Raw genomic sequence first — 18,457 nt, 5'->3', positions numbered from 1 at the left:
TGACAGGATTGAGGCAGAGAGGTGCAGTAATATACCCAAAGTCTCACAGTAAGTGCAAAAAGAATTTAAATTCAGTCAAACTAGCTCTAAAATCTATACATGACTATGCTGGGATGCTTTTTTCCTCAGTAAGTACTCAAACTATATTACTGCATTATCAACTAGAGAAAGGTAGATTAAATTTCATTATTTACATATGAATAACAACTCACCTTCTTTCAATGGTTTTTCTGAAATGGATATATTCTTTGGAAGGGCTAGCAGATTTTAAAGGTAAAGCTTAAAAAATTATATATATTATACCCAAGTGCCTTCTTTAAATTTTTTAAGTAATCTCCTCTAGGAAGTCTCACAAGATCTCAGATTTACCTACCCAAAACTGAACTCCCAATCTTCTAAATTGTATATACACTGCCTTTCACATTTCTTTTTTTTAAAGATTTTATTTATTTTTAGAGAGAGGGGAAGGGAGGGAGAAAGAGGGGGAGTGAAACATAATGTGTGGTTGTCTCTTGCACACATCCTACTGGGAACCTGGCCTACAACCCAGGCATGTGCCCTGACTGGGAATTGAACCGGTGACACTTTGGTTGACAGTCCCGTGCTCAATCCACTGAGCTACACTAGCCAGGCCCTTTCATGTTTCTTAATGTTCACCACATGCTTTAGCTCAGGGCAAAAAACCCTTGATTTTTTTTTTCATGTGCCCACCCCACATCAAATCATAAGCTGTCAACTCTGTCTTTAGAATGTATTCAGACATACAGAGCTAGTCTATTGCTAACACATTGGCCCAGGACACCATCATCTAGAATTACCTCAATTGCCTCCTGACTGTGCTCCACAGAACAGAACGATCCTTTTAAAACTAAGACAGATGTAATCTTCCACTCAAAAATCTCTTACTTTTTACCTTCACCAAAATAAAAGCTAAAGTTCTTACACTGACCTATATATGAGGTCCCAAAAGAAGGATATTATTTATCTTACCTCATTGCCCACAATTCACTCAAGTCAGTTGGCCATAACCATACTGGCCTCCTTCCTGTTTTGGAAACTCACCAGACAGGCACTCACTTCAGAACTTTTGCAATAATTGTTTTAGTAGCTCAGATTGGGTTCCTGCCTACATCCATTTCCCCAGTTCTCCTTTTGGTTTTAATATGTGAGTTATTGACATTACTAAAGTATCCTTCTTTTGTGAACTGGACTTACCAAAAAGTGCCAGAGAAATATCTTTTTCGACACACTTTCACAAACTTTAGAAAGCCATGAGTTTCAAGGGAAAGTAACCTAATCCCTGGCTCTGGAAGGCAAATTCTGACTGGGCTGAGCCAAACATAATAATCCCATTCCTCTGGCCAGTGACTGGTTAAGAATGGATATGTGATAAAGTTCTGTCCAATACTAAGTGAAGGAGTTCTGTGATGTGCTTCTGGGAAAACTGCCCTTGCTGTTAAGAATAGTGTGATACTGCTTTTTTCACTGGATGTGATGTCTGGCGCTATCATTATGTCCCTGAAGGGAGCAAGCCACTAGTTGAAGTTGATACTAAGTTTGATAGTCACTCAATATTCAGCTCATTAAATATCTCTGCCTCCTGGGCATATAGAGGGATTGCAATTCTTGGCCCACTTGTGTGTGGGAAAAGTGACCAGTGGTGGTCAGTGAGCTGTGAGCAGAAACAATGTGTGTTATTTTTGAACTGGAACACTTAATTGTTGGTATAAGATGCTGTAGTGTTCTCTAGAGCAGTGGTCCCCAGCCTTTTTGGTACCAGGGACCAGTTTCATGGAAGATCATTTTTCTGCAGATCGGAGGTTGGGGGGATGGTTTGAGGATGATTCAAACACATTACATTCAAGCTCCCCTCTTGTTGTGTGGCCCCATTCGTTACAGGCCTGGAGCGGCACAGGTCTGAGGCCAGGAGGTCAGGAACCCCCACTCTGGAGTAGCAGCAGCTTTCGAGATGTTTAAGACGTTGCCCTGGGCCCTTAAATAGCTATACTAAAAAATTTTTTTAAAAAACACACACAAACCTGCACAGCTGCCCTGGATATATCTGTTTGCAACATATTTTATAAAATATAAAATAAATTTACATTTTGCTAATAAAGTCTAGGCTTTGAAGTCAAACAAAGATTTCTGAGTCCCTGATCTACAATTCTCTGAGCCTCAGCATCCCCATTTAGAAAAGGGAATAATAATATGTATCTTTTGGGTACCAGACTTATCAGAGTGATCACTTTATAAGTTATATAATAGTCTAATCACTAAATTGAACACCTATAACCAATATAATATTATATATCAACTAATTGAAAAAATTGTTTAATTTAAAAAACATATCCAAGTTTATTAGACAAATAATATACAGTCAAACACGTAGTTGACACTGGACAAATTATATCAATTATTATAATATCAAATGTTTTCTCTTCAGAGTCCAAACAAGAAGCAACCAATGAATATATAACTAAGTGGAACATCAAATTGATGTTTTTCTCTCTCTCTTTCTCCCTTCCTCTATCTAAAATAGTAAGAAAAAAGTATTTTAATATTTTATTTATTTATTTTTAGATAGAGGGGAAAGGAGGGAGAGAAAAAAGGGACAGAGTCATCTATGTGGGAGAGAAACATCAATCGGTTGCCTCTTGCACGCTCCCAGCTGGGGGTCTGCTCTATAGCCCAGGCGTGTGCCCTGACCAAGAATCAAACCTGCACCCTTTGCTTTGTGTGACGACACTCCATCCACCGAGGCACACCAGCCATGGCATAAAAAAGTAGTTTAAATATTTAAATGTTTTAATTTTTCTTTTACCAGGATACATATTTATTGCAATAAGAATAATGTCATAGCTTTAAGCTTTTAAATCAGTTCAAAATTTTCCAAACCTATCATTTAAATTTTGATCAAAATGATGTTCATTTTAGGGTCTTTAAAAATTAGCTGTGGCCCTGGCTTTTGTAGTTCAGTGAACTGAGCATGGGCTGTGAACCAAAGGATCACTAGTTTGATTCCCAGTCAGGGCACATGTCTGGGTTGCAGACCAGGTCCCCAGTGGGGGCCACATGAGAGGCAACCACACATTGATGTTTCTCTCCCTCTCTTTCTCCCTCCCTTCCCCTCTCTCTAAAAATAAATAAATAAAATCTTTTAAAAAAATTAGCTGTGGAGTCATGATTCCAGAAATCTTATTACAAAAGAAAATACTAAAATGTTGCTATGGAAAAACAAATAGCATTGTCCATTGAATGTTTCTGGACACAACTGTAGTCACCAACTAGTAACTTCACTGGGACACTTGACAGAAGCAAGTGAAATCTGGCTGTAGGTAAGCATGCCTTCAACTTGGACTGCACAAGACTCTCCAAGATAAAACTACACTGAAAATGAGTCAAGTCAAAAATTATAAAACAGCCCTGGCTGGTGTAGCTCAGTGGATTGAGTGTGGGCCTATGAACCAAGGGATCATGGTTCGATTCCCAGTCAGGGCACATGCCTGGGTTGCAGGCCAGTTCCCAGCTGGGGACTCATGAGAGGCAACTATATGTTGATATTTCTCTCCCTCTCCCCTTCCCCTTTAAAGATAAAAAAACAAAAACAAAAACAAACAAAAAAACATACAAGCAAACAGTCCAAAACATGCATGCAAGCAAACATGCAAGAGTCAGTAGACAAAATTAATAGCAGGATTAGACTTCCAAAACACAGATAAAAATATCAGATATATGGAAAAAAGATGATTAAAAGTATAAAAGGCACAAATATGAAAATAGAAGACTATATTAGAAAAAACAATTGAAAAAGAAAGAAGTACAATTTATAGAAATAAAAAGATATCGCTATTAAAATATTTATAAAATTAGCTCTGGCTGGTATAGCTCAATGCATTGAGCTCAATGGGTTGTAAATTGATATTGTAAATCAATTTACAATAAATCTAAGAGTTTTTATGTGGACTCAAAAATATATTCTTGACAGTCAAATTCTAGTGATAATTAGTGCTTTAATTCCTGCCCCCCCAGTACCTAATTCTATTTAACCTCCTTTATTGGTTATATGTGCTAGCATTATCAACTCTATATTTTGAACTCCCCTCAAAATTATTATTATGTTATACTGTCCATGTTTATTCAAAAAATGTATTCACACACTTAGTACTTTTGTGCTCTTCATTTCTTTTCATATCTAATAAGTTCTACTTAGGACCATTTTCTAATTTTTTTTGGCCTAGAGATCACCCTTTTAGTATTTCCTTTCGTATAGGTCTGCTGGTGATGAATTATCTTAATTTTTGTTTATGTAAAGCATTCCTGAAGAATGTTTTTTCTAAGTATTATATACAAAAAAGGAGGGAAAGTGTAATAAATCATAAATTCCTAACTAAGCAGGTCATGCCCCACAACAGACCTTTTTAGTAAAAGGTTTTGTCTTTGCCTTAAGCAAGTCCTGTCCATTATTTTGTGCATGTAGGTTAATGCACCTTTGAAACAAACCATACCTACTCTCAAGAGAGCACATAATCTTGTTAATCACCCTGTAATCCAATCCTCACCTTGTTTTTTCCCCACTTTCATGGAATCTTCCTTACTTCCCTGCTTACTCTCAAATGCGTAGAAGAAACTACAAAACTTTTATTCTCCAGAGCATTTGATACCTTGCCTCCCAGCATATATCATCAGTCTGGCTGAAATAAACCCTTAGAAAAATTTTCTACAGGTTTGGACATTTCTTACATCACCATTATAGAAGTTGAGTTTGGTTACTGTTTTCTTTCAGCTGATTGAAAAGGATATTCCATTAACTTTTGGTTTCCACTGTCTTATTTAGTATCAAATTTTTTTAATATTATGTATTTGTTTTTAGAGAGGGAAGGAGAGAAACATCAATGCGTGGTTGCCTCTCATGCATTGCCCCCTACTGGGGACCTGGCTCACAACCCAGGTATGTGCCCTGATTAGGAATTGAACCAGTGACCCTTTGGTTTGCAGGCCTGCACTCTCAATCCATTGAGCCACACCAGCCAGGGCTCCATTGTTTTTTTTTTAACTATCTCTTATTATCTTTAGGATTCCGTATTCTAATTATTTTCTTCCAGTTCTATCTTCCAGATCACCACTTTTTACAGTTGTTTAAGTTTATTTTTATGCATACAAGTTTCAAGAGAACAAAAACTGCAAGATATAGAGTATAACATGCTAATGAAGTCATTCCGAATAACTTCAATGTGTACACAACCAACAGGACAAAGCACATGTATAGAACACATTATATAATTTTAAGGTTTCAAAAAGCAGTGTTTGGGTTTTAAAATTTTGATATCATGTCATTCAAATTTCAAAAGTTAAATTTTTAACAATAATAACTAAGTGAACACATAACTTTAAGACAATATGATGGATGAGCTACCTTTACCACAATCTTTTAAATAGTGCTGTTCAATTCTTCTACAGAAAGCAAGGGGGTCACTATAGCTTTTCTCCTTCTGAGAAAGTTCAGTGTGTGGTGAGAACGAGGTACAGAATAGCCAAACACCAGTGCCTCTAGTTTAGTAGGCTACTTCTGGAGAAAACATGGTTGTGTTCCCAGACTTTGAGAAAGAGTTTGACAGCACTGGTCAACATCTTCTAAGACCTGGTCCAGAGTCTTGTTACCTTCTCCAATACCTTTTTTCTTACGTTTGACTTCCCACTGTTTCTGATAGGCCAAAATACAATTCAGAGGCCAAGGGTAAGGAGATCCATGCCTAGTACATGTGATCTCCCCGACTGTGGCTTCATCACACCACAAAAGTACACCTCTGCAGGCAACAGCACGTTGTTGACTAATTCCATGTAGGCTTTTGTTTCTGCTTTTGGATGCAGCCCATCACTAACAGAATAACCCTTGCTTTTAACAAATTGGACTATTGGACCAAGTTCTGATACTACTTGGTTCCCTACATGAACGAAGGGTACTTTACCAGATGGAGACCTATATTCTTCATTTACCATTCAAACCACTTTGATTGGCCGATTACACATTTGCAAAAAGGCCTGCACAGCAAGAGAAGCAGCATTGGCAGAAAGTAAAATTTACTCCCCTTTCAGCTGCTGATATAGTGCAGCATTTTCAGGCCAGGGTTCTGCAGCTGTGATCTGTGAGACAAAGGCTTTTGTCAACAGAGACAGGTGGGGTTGGCGGCCCTGTGCCTGTGGTTTCTGTTCCTGGAGGCCTTCAGCATCCTCCTCCGCAACCCCCGCGGCTCCTGGCAGCTAACAGGCCTGGCGCCTGCTGAGGCTTGGACTTGCAAAGCTCACCACTAATTCTTACACTTTTGTCAAATATTCTGTGAGTCCCTTAAACTGAGTTCTTAATCTTTTCAGAGTGGTTTTCATTTTTTTAAAGATTTTATTCATTTATCGTTAGAGGGGAAGGAAAGAAGAGAGGGAGAGAAACATCAATGTATGGTTGCCTCCCCTGCGTCCCCTGCTGGGAACTGGCCTGAAACCCAGGCATGTGCCCTGACTGGGAATCAAACTGCGATTGTTTGGTTCACAGGTCCGCACTCAATCCACTGAGCTACACCAGCCAGAGCTGATTTTCATTTTTAGAATTTTTTTTCAAATTTGTGCTTAATGAAGGATAGCTACAAATTCTTTGTTACATGAGAGATGGACTCCATTCCTCTCTAATCTCTGAATCTTCTCTCTTGACTTGCTCGGTCAATAGAATGTATTGGAAGTAATATTTCAGGATTTCCAAGGTTAGAACATTAAGTTTTCAGGCTTCCACCTGGGCCTTTTAAAATGCTTGTTCTGAAGACACTTAACACTCAAGAAGCTCCTCTTGGGAGACGAGCCATCATGCTGTAAAAAAACAAGCCACAGGGGAAATGTGTAAGCACTGTCAAAACTTCAAAACTCTAGCTGAGCCCTGGCTGATGTGGCTCAGTGGTTGACTGCCAGCCTACGAATCAAAGGGTTGCCAGTTCGATTCTTGGTCTAGGGTACATGCCTGAGTTACGGGCCAGGTCCCTGGCAGGCGGTGTGTGAGAGGCAACCACACATTGATGTATCTCTCCCTTCCCCTCTCTAAAAAAATAAATAGATAAATATCCTTTTTTAAGAAAAAGTTCTAGCTGAGCTCCCAACAGACAGCTAACATCACCTTGTCTGCTGATATCCATGCAGATGAGTTATCTTGAATATCGAACTCGTTTAAGTCGTCTGATAACTGTAGGTCAAAGACAATTCCAAAGTTTGTAGTCAGACAAGAAACAGATTAAGATCAGTGCTAGATTAGACTCGGTTCTTCTCTTTCACCTTTTTCATGCCATTCTTCTCCCATCTTTTTCTTATTAATCTCCAGAGTTTTGGAAACTCCATTTTTTAATCTTTTTCTGACATTCTTATTCTTCTTTGTCTGGACTTGAAAGTATCCATTTTAGACTGTAAAGAGGAGATAGGAAATGAGGCTGAATATACTCATATATCAATATAATTGGAATTTATGAGAGAAAACAATGTACATAAAATATGCAGAAGATTGAAAAGAGTGGGGTTTTTTTAAGACCAAATTTTATGAATTTATCCCACAGAGCTAATGATTAGTGATTCAGAACTTATACACATCTGGAAAAACAATTATGCCTATTTTACTGCCATGGTATGTTGGAAATTACTTGTCTTACTAAACACAAATATACAAATATCCTGATGTTTGTGAGGAAAATGAATGCCTTTTTTTTCTTGGTCTTATACTGTTGGATTTTCAGGGAAATATTATTTGACGCATAGCTTAAACAAAGTAATAAATTACTAAGAAGTTTTACGATGAGACATAACTTTCAGTAGAAATGACTTAACACAGATATACGGATCTCAGTATAATGAGCTGTGTTACAGTGGGGGTCTAACAGACTAATAATCTACAATGGAAGGTTTTCTATGGAACCTCTGAATTCAAGGAAGAAATTTTATATAGTAAAATATGTGACAATAATAAGCACTACCTTATATGCAATGTTATGCCTAATGTTTTTACATTTATTTTGTTTCTTATGCTTAATGGGTGGTAATTATATAGTGTATTACTGTATTAGTAAATATTAATTGTTCACTGGGTATTTTTCAGAAATTTTATTTTTATTGATTAGGAAACATAAAATGTTTTCTCCAAATTTTAAGTACGAGTTTTATTATTCTCATATAACTACATGTTAAGCAATCATTTCCCATATAAAAGTACTTGTCCTGGTAACATGTATCCTATGTGGAATGCTTACTGTATGCCAAGTACTATTCTAAGAACTCTATTTTTTTTAAGTATATTTTATTGGTTATGCTACTACAGTTGTCCCAATTTTATCTCCCCTTTAGTCCCCCCTGCCCTTCATCCCTCCACCCTCCATCATTCCTCCCCACCTTAGTTCATGTCCATGGGTTGTACATATATAAGTTCTTTGGCTTCTCCATTTCTTATACTATTCTTGACCCCCCACCCTGTCTATTTTGTACCTACCATTTATGTTTCTTATTCTCTGTACCTCCCCCCCCCCACTCTCCCCCTCCCCACTGATAACCCTTCATGTAATCTCCATTTCTGTGATTCTGTTCCTGTTGTAGTTGTTTGCTTAGCTTGTCTTTGCTTTTTAGGTTCAGTTGTGAGCTGTCATTCTATTGTTCATAGTTTTGATTTTATTTTTCTTAGATAAGTCCCTTTAACATTTCATATAGTAAGGGCTTAGTGATGATGAACACCTTTAACTTGACATTATCTGAGAAGCACTTTATCTGCCCTTCTATTCTAAATGAAAGCCTTGCTGGATAGAGTAATCTTGGTTGTAGGTCCTTGCCTTAAAACTTCTTTCCAGTCCCTTCTTGCCTGTAAGGTTTCTTTTGACAAATCAGCTGATAGTCTTAGGACATTACATGTATTACCTAATGTAATCCTCCTAAAAATCAAGGGAGGTACGCCCATATTACAGGTGAAGAAACCAAGTGACAGAGGAGTTAAGTAAACTACATGGTTTCTTTTTCCTTTTTTTCTTAATAACTTACATATTTTATGGCTATAGTAGTAGATGATGTTTACATTTATGCAGAAATAACCCAGCTTCTGTGGCTTATTGGGTTGAGTACCTGCCTGAGAACCCAAAGTGTAGATTCCTCGTCAAAGCACGTACCTGGGTTGAGGGGTCTCCAATTAGGGGCGTGCAAGAGGCAACCAATCAGTGTTTCTCTCCTTGTCTTTCTCACTCCCTTCCCCTCTCTCTGAAAATAAATAAAGTGTTTAAAAAAAAGTTTATGCAGAGTCTAAATAACACATCTACTTAAATGATATAAGTTAGATTGGGCCTTATCTTATTACTCTTTTTTTCTAATACTTCTTGAAATTATTTTTAAGGGCACTATCAGTAGAATGCCAGATGCCAATACCTAAAGGTTATTATAATGGTAAAGATTAAAGATTAATTTAGCTTATTGTGAAAGTTTATCAGTCTAAAATTCCAGTGTAAAATAGAAAATATCTAGTTATCCTGATACATTATTATTGGACTGGTCTTTTAAAACCCACATTTTCATCTCCACAGCAAATGCCAGGAATTCTGAGGCTGGATTTGAACATTATATGGCTGCAGTACCAGATGATAATCTCAGTATGAGCTCTTCCAACATTCTGCATGTGTCTTATACTGTCAAAAACCCATGATAATTGGCTTTTTAATTCCTTGCTCACAAAGATAATCTATATTTTTGTGATGCATGTACTATAAATAATAGTTTAGCCTGGAAAATGTCGAGCCTCTTTTTAAGAAGAACCTCTGCCTTCTTTTAAATAGAAAAAAAAAAACATTTTTTATTCCTTCACTTAGTTGTCATTTTATGAACCCAAACATGTAGCTGGAGATAATGCATGCCCTCTCCATCATACTGTTTGAAATTAAAAACTCAAATTGCAGAAACACATATACATCAAATTATGAACTGCGTTTGTCATCTTAAAATCCCCTGAAAAAATCTTTACTTGAATAGACTAGAGAGATGATGATTCATGCCATAATTTTATCTCATGAAACTATAGCAAATCTCTTTTGGCTAACATCCCAGCCAAACTCTAAATGTGATATAAATCTGGATGAAACATGACTGTCAGATTCTGTACTCATTTTAAGTTTCTTAAATTTATGCCCAAGTATTGTATTGGACCAACTGTAGCGATCAATTTTTGCTTTTTCATTTAGTTCTGTGTTTCAGTATCTAGCATAGAAGATTTTCTCTAATAATAGTAGTAGCAAAATGAAGAAATATAGATACATTTTGAGAACCTACTATGTGCCATGTATATCACATGCATCATTGTCAATTGTCTTCACAACCCTGGAAGACGAGCGTTGCCCATAGGCAGTACTCTTCATTCCAGTCTTTCGAGCTATGACTCAGTCCACCAGGAGAGGTGTCTATGGTTTGGTTTGGTTTGGTTTAGTTTAAGGAACATTGTAGTGGTCATGGTTAGTGACTTGGTGTGTGACCATTTATCAAATGCCCTACCTACCAAGACTGGGATAGCAGTAAGGGCTAAGAATTAGTGCTGCACCTTCAAAACAGAACCAGTGCTTCCTCTTCTTCTCCGTGATGCACCCATGAGATTATGGAAGTCAGGCTTAGGACTTGGTAGAAGCCTAAACCACCTTGCCTTTTTCTGTTCTCCTTTTGTCTCTTTTTTCCCAGGTGACACAGTGAAGCTCAGTGTCTTATCCTGGCATGAGAAGGTCTGGCATAGATAGCTCAATGCTCAGGGAATGACTTTTCTCTCGTTATTTGTCCCTTATTCTCTAGCTCTTGTATGCATCGTTTTTATACCACTGGAATGGCAAATTTCAAGACTTGGGTGTGCGTAGGCGATGAGGTAGGACAAAGAGAAAATGCTGGCCAATTGGTTTGGCCCTTGGTATCTATGGCCTCTAAAGAAGTGGAATTTTCTCCTTTTTCTGATCCTTCCCTCTGGAGTTTTATGTTAGGATTTGGAGCCAAAGATCTAGTTAACAATGAGAAATTATTTTTGTGTTATTTTGCTCTTGTTGTGTACACAGCTCCCTCTACACCAAAACAAAGAGAAAGAACAACAAGCCCAAGACTAAATTCAGATATTCCTGGCTAAATTTCATACGACACTACCTTGATACTAATCCACTGTTATAATTTTAATATAATACTAGTGAACAACTATATTATGTACTAGGCTGTGTTCCAAATGATTTAATCCTTACCACAATCACATTACCTGTGCAATGAAACAATTCAATAAAAGTTAGAATGCACTATATTCTGAGTGTTGGAAGTAAAGAAGGAGCTAAAATATATGAAGTGGCAACTTGTAGGGGTGCAAGCCTCCTTAGTGCTAGTCTCAACAATGAACTCTTAGCTGAGAGTCAATCTGAAAATTACAGATGCCACTTAGTTCATATATGATGTCATTAATTACTTGAGGAAAAATAAGATTTTTCCCTACATTTCTATCAGTTAATGGAGTTATTCGTCCATGTTTACTTTTGTGAAATAAAACATCCAAATTGTTTCTGAAATTATTATCTACCTTGTAAATGAAGCATTTTCTCCCATGGATACTCAGCATTCAGGTTATAAATGTAAAGGATGGACACTGAGAGAAGGAGGGTTACTTTCTAGCCTTCCCCATGACAAGATTCTTACTTATAGGTCAGAATTCAAGCATGTCAGCCAACTTCAACTCAAAAGCCTACCAATAAAATCACTTTGTAAGATGGGAGGGCACAGTGTCTGACAAGCCAGTTTACACTGTCCTAATAATGTAGCTCTCCAGGTCTTGTGGTGCAGCATAAATCAGTCCCTACAGACTGTTATGGAAGAGCTGAAGCAAAAGCAGCCACATACAGATGAGGGTACAAGCAGGTCAACATGACCTAGTAAAATAAAGCAAGAGTAGACTCAGAGATCAGCCAAGGACGGAAATCAAGTAGCCTAAGTGATAATAAAAACTAGTAGACATAAATAGAAAAAGGCGGAGACCTAAGATATACTTAGGATTTAGATCTACTTGCGCTAAAAGAATCGAATCAAGGGGGAATGAACGCACGCGTGCACACACACACCCTTTGTGGAATCCAGCAAAGCTGTGCTGCAGCAGCCTCTTTTTGGGAACATATGGCCTTATAGCCTTCAAAGCCATCAGCTTTGAAGGCAGAGGACTCAACCTGGCATTTGACAGATGCTAAGGTCAGACTCCTATGGGTCAGGTAGCTTGGTTTTGTTTCCTAAATACTAATGTCATCCTCCTGTTTCTTAAGTGCATTCAGGTGGTTGTAAAAGGCACTGAGCCAGAAAGCAGGAGAATGGGTGTAAATCCATCTCTGCTAATGAAAAACAACTCAAGGCACTTGACGCACCAGCATTAAATCAGAAGAGCCCTATTGGTATTGTGTTACTAAGAGCAGGAATTGACCATTGGCAAAGGTTCTGCCAATTGGCTCTTTCTAAATGAGGAAAAACATTTATCACCATTGTTGGGATCATTGGGATTATTGGCTCTGACTTCAGTTAAGCAGGATAAACAAGCCTCAGCTCAAAGGGAAGCGTCTTCTGTCGTATTCCTCTGTGCCAGACTCTCACAACTTATTCTAATTGAGAATTTCGAATGGGTCATGTGTATTTGCTTATTCGCTTTTCTCATGTGTCTCTATTTTCACGTGTATGTGGTATAATGGACAACTGTTAAAAGTGTTATCATTTAAGGTATTTCTGAATGACTAAAATATATGCCCTATTTTGGCAGTAATAGTCAGCTCACTTGCAGATAAGGGTTGTCCAGTGGATTTAGTTTTTGCTTTTGTTTAGGGAAATAGTCAAATAGCTTATGAACAGGACCCCCTTTAAAAAACATCAGCGATATATTTATTTAAATAATGGTCCTACTTAAGTGACCTTTCATGGGGACAGGAGAGATAAGGTGTTCATATGCCAGACTGATTTCACATGATCTCTTTACTAAAAATTATGGCATAGGAAATTGAAAACATTAACATGTTTATAGACTTCACTTTTATGGTTCTTTGCACTCCCTTGCACTTACCATCTATGCTTAAAATTGCAATGACAGTAAAGTAGTAATGACAGCCCATAAAAATGGACTGGGGGTGAAGTGCCAGAAAGTGGAATGAATGGGAGAGACAGTTACAACTGGTTCACATTTAAGTACTGGATTATTGATTTGCATATAGGCTAGTTTCCTCATGTGGAAAACACATGCAGAGCTGCCATATAATTTTTATTTTTTACATTGCTTTATATATAACTATACCTCACTCGTCTAAAAGACATTTATCCAGCAACATCTCATCTCTGTAATAAAACCAACAAGTGGGAAATGAGAGGGAAAACTGTGATAAACCAAAAATTAATTAATTGATTTTTTAGAGTGAGGAGAAGGGAGGGAGAAAGAGACAAAGAAACATTAATGTGGGAGAGAAATATCAATTGGTTTCCTCTTGCAAACCCCCACCTGGGAACCTGGCCAGCAACCCAGGAATGTGCCCTGACTAGGAATCTAACCAGCTGCCTCTTGGTTTGAGGGCTGGGGCTCAATCCACTGAGCCACACCAGCCAGGGTGAGAAATTATAATTTTTGTACACTAATATTCATGAACTTTACCCAGAAGGTAGCCCTTTGAACTCTCAGTCAGTCCCTATTTTCCCTGCCTATGGCAGCATAGAAGCAGCAGATTAGAAAGGAAGACAAGGCAAGTGATAGCAAGCACACTGATAGCACAAGTGGTGGTGGAAAGCTGTATAATGAGGGAAGTGACCGAAACATGTAAAAGCAGACTGAAGGGCTTAAAAGTTTTAGGCATCTGAGTCTATCTATTTTATATGCCAAAAAAATCTGCATATAAGAATGATTAAATATCTTTTACAAGATACTAAAGTATTTAAATAAGTGATTAGAAGTTATTAAAAACCTTTAAGTACTAGAATAACACAATCAGATTTAAATATTAGTTTTAACCAGCCAGAAAAATAAATATTTCCAAGAACCCTATTACCTAGGCTAGCTAGGGTTACAGAAGTCAGCAAGTTATATTCCCCGCCCATGTGGGGTTCACAATGTGGAGGAGAAATTATGGAAGAGTCAAAGGTTCTCGGTCAGGCTGAAGAATTACCAAAATACAACAAATGTTAAAGGAATGAGACTAAGACTTAGATGTGGAATATGGATGTGGAAAGTGACAGAGAGCCAAGATTCTAATGTGAATCCACATTTCCCATACGGGCAGTAGGGTAGATCGTGACGTCGTTAACCAGGATACAAAAAACAAGAGAAAAAATATATCTTGTGGAAAGAATGACTTCATGTTTGAGATGCTTATGAGATAGCCAGAAGCCAGAAATACTGCTTTGAAATTCCAAAACAAAATTTTTGGCATTATCATTATGACGGTTAATTGTATGGGTCGACTTTACTGGACTAAGTAAGGTATGCCCAGATTGCTGGTAAGACAGTATTTCTGAGTGTGGCTGTGAAGATGTTTCTGGAAGAGTTTAGCATTCGAATCACTAGACTGATAAAGAAGGTCCACCCACACCAATGTGGGTGGGCAATATTCAATCCATCAAGGGTTTGAATAGAATAAGAGGCGCGGGAAGGACAAATCTTCTCTCTCTTCTTAAGCCAGAACATCCATCCCCTGCTGTACTCAGACCATGAAGTTTCTTGTTTGTAGGCCTTTGAACTCCAGGACTTGCACCAGCAGCCCCCAGTGTTCTCAAACCTTTGGTGTCAGACTGGCTTTTCTGGTTCTCCAGATTGCAGATGGTATGTCATAGCATATCTCAGCCTCCATAATCGCATGAGCCACTTCCCGTGATAAATCTTTTCATTAATATATGAGCTCTGTCCTGAAGGTATCCAGCCATGTAATATGAAAAATAGAGACATTTATTGAAGGAGACACAAGATACAAGAAACATCATACATAGGGCAATGACACCTCAGTCCCCTTCAAAGTAGGCACTTTGGGACCTCACACAGTTCTCCCAGTTGCCATCAGTTACCCTGTTGTATTTTTTCCTGAATCTCACTGAGGGTCTGAAATCTCCTCCCTTTCAAAGGTGACATTAGTTTTGAGAGAAGTCAGAAGTTGCAGGGTGCCAAATCTGGGCTGTAGAGGAGCTGAGTCACCTGGGTGATGTGATGTTTTACCAAAAATCTCTGCATGAGACGTGATGCATGAGCAGGCATGTCACAAGGATGCTGCCAATCACCATAGCTGTTGACCATAACTGTGGCCTTCTGAATCATCCAAATAGTTTCCATGGAGGAATGTTCAAGCTTAATTCAAAATTTGATGTAGATTTGTTGCTTTACTCCCTCGGTCATTTTGAATGTGACAGCTACACAGTACACAGGCTCACTCAACAGCATCTACCTCCCACACCACTAGTACAATGAAGTCATCCTTGTTCATGCGTGTGCATTCCAGTCCACCTTCCTTGGCTGCCAGGTAACAATGATGTTGCACAAACTATTCTCATCATGTTAACAATGGCTGGACTTTTTTTGGACAGACCTCATATATATCTCTATTCTGTTTCTCTGGAGAAGCCTTACTAATGACACTATGTATATGTGATAATAAAAGCTGTAGGTGAAGATAAGAATACTATATATAGAGCAAGAAGATAAAGTACAGGAACTTATGAAGCATCTACATTTGAATATGAATAGATGAAGAGGAGCATAGATGAGTATGACCCTTTTAACAGTAAAACAAAAGTTTTCCTGAAAACTCTGAAGTAGACTTCCATTTATATCTCATTAGCTCAGACTATGTCAAATTACCATTCCTCATATTAAAGGAGCTGAAAAACAAAATTGTTTGATGTGGGGCGCTTTGATGTTCGAAGTAAAACTGGTGTTAGAAGAAGTAATGGATTTTGGATAGGTAATAAGTCAATGCCCAATTATTCACTTATTATAATCTCATATGGTTCTAAAAGGTATATAAGGATGTTTTACAAAGATAGTAACACCATAGCAAAGTTTTTAAAAAGCATTGGAAATGAAGCAAAAGAGAATAATAAGATTATAAAGCAGAAATGGAAGTGTACTTCATCCACAAAGTGGGCTCTAAAATACCTAGCAGACAATCCAAAGAAGGAAACACTTTAAAGAATACTCAACGTCCTTAAGAAAGGGTGTGCTGTTTGTTTGGCTGTTTGGTTGTTGCAGGCAGACATCCAAAAGGCAAAGTAAAAGAGAACTAGGGTGCCTGGGCAACCACGAGAGAAACAGTGATTTACTGGGGAGTGAATACAAAGCAGTAGAATGACAACAATTCTCGGAAAGACAGGGCAGAGTGTAAATGTTAGTGGAGGATGGACTGTAATTTGCAATTGTGAGAGTGACTGAAGATGACAGAGAGTAAGAGGAAGCCTTTTAAGATTAATTGGCTTGGAGGCTCAAAATGGCCCCAGGCTAAAACCTCAGCCGCTGTCAGACTTGATGAGGGTAGAGTCTCTGCCTCTGTCAAGAGTCTTTAGCCTTTGCTGGCATTTTATACAGGACAGCGGTTGATCTGTGTTGTAAGAGCCGAAGAAAACTCTGGCCAGAGAAGAATGACACAGGTCCTAAAGTGTTCTCTCCTCGCTGAGTGACAGAGAGGGAAGAGGGCAGGAAATATGTCACTTCTAGGAATGTCACCTGCTTATGTAGTTTGGAGCTCAGTGTGACTCGGAGGCTACAGTTCCTATTTAAGGAAACTTTAAAGTTTGTCCAGTACGCAAGTAGCATCAACATCCCTAAATTGGTCTCTCCCCAAACAAAAGTCAGTGAGCACTTGGCACCACTTACCTGTGCGGTGAGAAGACATGACCGGCACCACTTCCGTACGTTGCATCCAAGACCTGATCATCGTTTTAATTCATTGACCGGTGTGTTTTCTTTAATGTCAGCAGTAGATTCTAATTAAGGGTCTTGTTTTTAAGATTCCTCGGATCTGTCACAAGACTAGGTAAATAATAATAAAGATGCCTTAATAAATAAACATTTAGTTTTTAAAAACAGCATTAAGATAAATTCTAGAGGAGGACATAAAATGGCTTATGGTAGAAAGTGTTAATTTTTAATATATATATATTTAATCCTCACCTGAGAATATGTTTATTGATTTGAGAGAGAGAGAGAGATTGATGTAGGAGAAAAACATCATTTGGCTGCCTCCCGTATGCACCTGGACAGAGGATCAAACCCACAACCCAGGTATATGCCCTAACTGGGCATTGAACCCACAACCTTCTGATGCACAATGGGATAATGCTCCAACCAACTGAGCCACCCAGCCAGGGAAAAATTATTAATTTTTTTTAAAACCTGGTAGAATAACTATTTTTAGAACTAAGGAATTTGAAATGTCAAATTTTCTTTTTGCAAACAAATGAAATTTTAAAATTTTAAATCTGCATTCTGATGATCTTTCTGACATTAGAATTTTAGGGAGCAATAAATGATGCTGTGAACATACTTGGCTCTAGTGGTAGTGTCAGTACAGAAAGATGTTAGAAATTCTTTGTTGAAGTATATTTCCTCTCAATAGGCTCTTGCTGGCTGTCCCCACTACTATCCATTAATATCTGAAGTCCATTCTCTTTTCTAAATGTTTCTCATACATCCGGCAATCACATATAAAAAGCAATGTTGGATAGGTAAATCATCCTTTTAAGACTGTTGCTCAATAATATGGCAATTCCTCAAAAATTGAAACACTTAAACAGGGAATCTCCGTGATCCAGCAATTCCACTTGTGGGGATTACATACGAGGTCCGGAGGAAGTTAACACCCGCTTTGAGTGTGGTTGGTAGGGTAATAGTACGAGTGTAATCATTTCTAGTTTTCATTTGAATAGTTCACCTACAATGTCATATGATGTGCTTGAGTGCGATATTATTATGTTATAAAATTCCATGCTTATGATTTTGTGATAAAAAGGGCATTATTTGTGCCAGGTCCTATTTTTTAAAGAAGCATATTAAGAGGGATACTGCAGAGTATGTGAAGAGATGAGCTAATGTTAAAAATATTATGCCAGACATGACAGTGTGGTTTTGCTCTATTTCACACGAGAAGTTGTCTTTCAAATATGCATTGGTAAACAGATCATTGTATTACTTGAAAGATAAACACAGGCTAGGCTGTGTGTTAAAGAATACTGAAAATTAACCACTACATGGTATACTAAGCCATAATAATAGATGAGCAAATTTTACCAACAGGAAAGTCATTTCACTATCTGACAAAAGCAAAAAGTCACTGGAAAAAAATGTCTTGACATTAAAAACATCAGAGAAATTTATACGGGTTTTGGTAGTGCGGGGTATGAGCCTTTGGCAGAGTAGCTGAAAGCAAATGTGGAAACTCAAAACCATCAAAGTAAAGCTCCT

The 18,457-nt window shown here is 37.9% G+C and overlaps 1 pseudogene; it reads right to left on the bottom strand.

Annotated features, from left to right (window-relative positions):
* Window positions 1-5,387: 5,387 nt before the first annotated feature.
* LOC119041640 (metaxin-2-like) lies at window positions 5,388-16,931 on the bottom strand (annotated as a pseudogene).
* Between the last annotated feature and the right edge of the window lie 1,526 nt (window positions 16,932-18,457).

This window comes from Artibeus jamaicensis, unplaced genomic scaffold (assembly GCF_021234435.1).
Source record: "Artibeus jamaicensis isolate MK-2021 breed Jamaican fruit bat unplaced genomic scaffold, CSHL_Jam_final contig_233, whole genome shotgun sequence".
NCBI classification, from domain to species: Eukaryota; Metazoa; Chordata; class Mammalia; order Chiroptera; family Phyllostomidae; genus Artibeus; species Artibeus jamaicensis.
The sequence above is the reverse complement of the archived record's forward strand: the minus strand, read 5'-3'. Positions and strand labels throughout refer to the sequence as shown.